Below are 5170 nucleotides of genomic sequence, written 5' to 3' on the forward strand. Positions count from 1 at the left end.
AAGGTATCCGATTATCACCCACCAAGACACACCTGTTAGCTGCCCGGGTGTCACACCTTACAGATTGAGCAAAGTGCAAATAAAGGGATGAAGAGGAAGATGGGACCCAGCTTCGAGGAAGTATAGCGGGAGGTAAAATCCTCGCCCCCTCTGCCATATCGAGGCCCAGAGGTGATTGGTATGAAATCAACAGTTGATTCGTCAATGAGGACATTACTAAGGGTAAGCTTAGACTACATATCTAGTTACATCATCATATCGATTTACTACATCAAACATTGGGAAAAAAATTGCTGACATATTGAACAAAGCATACTAACATTTTACAAAAAACAAATCATAATGTCAACATCCTAATCAATACTCTAATATAGTTACATTTGACTCTTCCAATTTAAATTATTTTCATAAGCATCATAGATGGTTAGGTTCGTGTTCAAGTATTATCTTCCGCAAGTGTTTAAGCATTGTATATGGAATCGCTTTCAAAGTTATAGGGATGAAGCCAAGACCTTTATCCTACTCAATGTCAATATTATAAACTTGATTTAAACAATATTTTGCATGACATCTTTTAAATATCACTTGAACTTAATCAACAAATTTTAATTTTCGTAATATGTTATATTCCACTAAAATAACTTTTGTCTTATTTTTTTTAAAGATATACTTCAAATTAATATTTTTTGTTTGAATCAAAATAAGTCTTTATTTTATTTGAATATAAATTGTAAGTATTTAGATTTATTTTTAAAAATATTAAGATTTTTTTATTATTTTAACATATATATGATATTGTAAGAACTAAGAAAACCTTTTTCCTTAAAAAAAGATTTAATGATAAATTTAGTCACTAACGTTTACATATTTTGTCAAATTGGTCCTAATTGTATTTTTTAGTCTTTTTTGACCATCAACCTTTGATTTTTTTTCAAACAAATTTAATGAATAAATTCAGTATTTCAATATTTCTTCCTTTTTTTAAAAGGTTTCAATTTTTCATATGTTTGTTTGCTAAGAGGTATTTCTACTGAGTTAAATTTTTTAGATAATTACGTATATTTTCTTTAAATTAAGAGTTATTTTTTTAAAAAAAAATTATGTGTTATGTATTTATTTTATTATTTTCTACATGTAATTATCTTATAGGTTTATTTAAGTAATAAATTATATCTCATTAAAAATATTTCATATTATCTCCGTTAACTTTTTTAATCATACTTTCATTAAATCAGTTTGAAAAAAGGAACAAAAATTAATGACTAAAAAAAGCTACAAAGTACAATCAAAGTTATTTTGACAAAAGATGAAAATGTTGTGTAAACCATATAAAAAAAACACTATTGAATATGTGTAGAGATTACTTAATGGTTTACTATTTTGAATATCATCGAAAGCTACTTTTCATCTAATTCTCCAATTAGCCAATATTATTTATCTTATTTATATCTACTTCGCTTTAACTCTGTCATTCATCCATTGATCCACGTTTTGTAATCTTTACAAGTTTCTTAAATTCTTTGTAGGAAGAAACTATAAACTTATGCTTAGTACAATGAACTATAAACTTAGGTTATTCATGTTCAAGATTGAGTGTTAAATATGACTATATGTTAAATACGAAGAATCTTAGTACTCTCTATATATACATGTCGAGTATTTTATTGAGGAAGTAGCAGTATAAACAAACATAAACATTTTGTTGTTAAATTTACAAGTGCTCTCAATGGCTACTTGTTCATCATGTTGGGTGTTGAAACAATGTTTGATTGTTGGCTTTCTCTTCGTCATAATAGTTAGCATTATTCAACCAGTAAATGGATGTTTCACATCGATTTTCAGCTTCGGTGATTCCTTAACAGATACCGGCAACTTACTTGAGATTTCACTATTGGAATCCAACAAGCTTCCGCCATCGGCTTTTCCTCCGAATGGTCGGACTTTCTTTCATCATCCAAGCGGGCGACGTTGCGATGGCCGCTTGGTTATTGATTTCCTTGGTATGTGTATACATGTTCTAATTTAGGCGAACTGATGATCCATATTTATGTAAGTACTGAGATAACATCATGGAATAGTATTAGTTAGTGAGGACACATATAATTATGGATATCTGATTTGCTATTTATAGATTTAGATATTATAAATTCGAATAATATTTGGTTTATATATTCCAATTACTTTCCATAATGGATTCATGGAGGATGTGGATAGTAGCTCTCTAAAATTTATTATTCAAACCTGCTTTACTTTTGGATAACATAATATGTTATCTAAATTTGAATAAACTATTCAAATTTGTTTTATTAAATTTTTTTTAAATGGACATATAAACTCAAGAATGGGCAAAGTCAGAACATTTTTATAAATGGGGTCGAGATTAAGTTATATACATTTCTATGAGAATTAAAATGTAATTACACCATTGTATTGACTTTTATCTTTATAGTTCTAGAAGGATTCGATTAAACATTTTCATTTATTTTGGTGAATTACAAGAAGAGGACAAAGCCAAAACAACTACGCCATTAGCACGACTTGAACTCAGGCCACATCTTAGGTAGTGAACAGCCTAACTATCAGACCAACACACCGTGTTAAAAAATTTTGATTTTTGAGTTCAAACTATAATGATATTCAAATTAAATGTTGATAATAAATAGATTTAGATTTTAAAGCATGTGGATTCAAATTCAAATATTATAGAAATTACAAGTTACAAGTTACAACAACTGTTTGCAATTTGGCATGGTTTTTGGCAGCTGAAGCTTTGGGGATTCCCTTTTTACAGCCATCTTAAACAACTAAAGTAGGGAGATTACAGAAGTTCCAAAAGGGAAAGAATTTTGCAGTGGCGGGTGCTACTGCACTGAATTCATCGTTTCTCCAAGAAAATGGAATCTATAATCGCTCCACCAACATTTCTTTGGGAGATGAATTGAATTCCTTCAAACATTTGTTGCCATCTCTTTGCTCATCTTCTGCAGGTAAAACTTTTTTATATATTTTTCTAGTTTGTGTTTGGTAGGAAAGAAAATCTTCATTCATGTTTATTTTTCTTGCAAGCTTAGTTACCATATCTCTGTTTCATGCTATGATTTACAGATTGCAAAAAGCTCCTTCGGAATTCCTTGATTGTGATGGGAGTGATTGGGGGAAATGATTACAGTCATGCATTCAGGGAAAAAAAACAATGAAGGATGCCTTTCCTATGCAGGAGTTGATTGAGTTAGGTGCAATGACATTTTTGGTCCCTGGAAACTTCCCAATTGGATGCTCCCCAGAATTATTGACAAATTATCAGGGCTCAAACAAGGATAAATACGATCCTTTAACTGGTTGTCTAACATGGTTGAACCAGTTCTCTCAACACCACAACGAATTGCTTCGAACGGAACTCGAAAAACTCCGAAACCGTCATCCAGACATCAACATTGTTTATGCTGATTATTACAACATTGCAATGCGTTTTTACCATTCTCCAAAACAATTTGGTAAGCTTTCACTTCGTTTTTAAACAAAGAGAAGTTAATCTGTGATCAAAATTTTTGGATTGTTTAGATGAAAGTTTGTTGGATGATGGCAGGATTTAAAGAAACTTTGAAGGCATGCTGTGGAATTGGGGGTCTTTACAATTATAATTCGTCCAGATCTTGTGGTTATCCACCATTAAAAAGCTCTTGCAATGACCCTTCTTCGTATATAAGTTGGGATGGCATCCATTATACAGAAGCGGCCAACAAATGGCTTGCTAATGTTGTATTTGAAGATTTGATGAAATCCATAACCTGTGTCTCCCATTAACTGTAAACCCCCAGTAACTTCTGTTCCCCATCCAAAGTTCCTTCCAAATCAATAAAAGGATCAAATTGATGCTTGCCAATATCTCACAAAGCTAATCCTAAATGCACACCTCCTATACTACTCTAAGCATGGGTTTGGATGAATAGTACGGTGCGATGTGTTTAGTTTACTTTTTATTTCACGTTACAGTATTTAATTTCACCGTCACTACTATTTTTACACTAACAACAAATAAATACACCATCCATCCATCTAAACCCATCCTAATTCTTTAGCGAATAGTATAAAGTTAGACTTGAAATTATTCTTTTAAGCCGACATTTTGATTAAATTATTGAAAAAAAAGCAACAATTTGATTAAATATTCAATCAAGGTACATATGTCAACCATGATTTGTTTTGATAAGATATATTTGTGATCCAATATATATATATCTAACTATTCAAATTTAATCCTACTTAAAATATTTTCAATTTTTGTTTTTAATTTCCTCATAGTTATAAATGATTCATTTAAACTTATTTAAAGCTATGATACTAAATTAACATTTAGTTCTTAATTAATGTTTATTTATTTTGTTATTTTGACATTTATTCTTTTTTGGGTTATTTTGGCCCTCAATTTTTAAAATTTAATCAAATTACTTGCTTTTTTATGGAAAAATTGATTGAACTATTTAAATTTTAATGGTATTGATGTGGCACCTCACATGGCATTTTACATATGGATAAATTTTCTAAAAGTTCTTATCAACCTTTTTGAAATTGTTTGATATTTTAAAAAATATTTTCATTATTTTTTTGAATTTCTATGAATTACAAGTGGAGTGACACTCTAGTGGCCACATCAATACCAATAAAATTTTAACAGTTCAATAAGTTTTTCCCTTAAAAAAGCAAATAATTTGACTAAATTTTAAAATTTGAGGGTCAAAATGACCCTCCAAAAAGAATAAAAGCCAAAATGATAAAATGAGTAAACATTAAGGACTAAATTATCATTATTCCTATTAAATTTTAATATATGCTTTCTATTAAGGCAAAATAACTTATTTAGCCCTAACTTTACAAAAAAATTCATTTTAGTCCTCCAATTTTTTTTAATCATTTTTAACTCTTCGTGTTTGTCATATCCCAAAATGAATGCAAAAAGGTAACCTATCGTTAAATATATGAACAATAATAGAATAATGTGACATTCCATGCGTGAAAAAAATGTGTTTAATTTATGTATATTTCCTTGTATGAAAAAAAAAGTGATTTAAGAAAATTAAACTCAAAACATGAAAACCTAATAATTTTTTTTAAAAAAAATCCCCAAATCGATTATAACAATGGGGGTTAATCGAAAAGCAAAAAAGTAGAA

The 5170-nt window shown here is 29.4% G+C and overlaps 1 pseudogene; it reads left to right on the plus strand.

The window, feature by feature from the left end:
* Window positions 1–1594: 1594 nt before the first annotated feature.
* LOC107903337 (GDSL esterase/lipase At1g28610-like) lies at window positions 1595–3878 on the plus strand (annotated as a pseudogene).
* Window positions 3879–5170: the final 1292 nt, after the last annotated feature.

Source organism: Gossypium hirsutum, chromosome A04 (genome assembly GCF_007990345.1).
Source record: "Gossypium hirsutum isolate 1008001.06 chromosome A04, Gossypium_hirsutum_v2.1, whole genome shotgun sequence".
In the NCBI taxonomy this organism is placed as follows: Eukaryota; Viridiplantae; Streptophyta; class Magnoliopsida; order Malvales; family Malvaceae; genus Gossypium; species Gossypium hirsutum.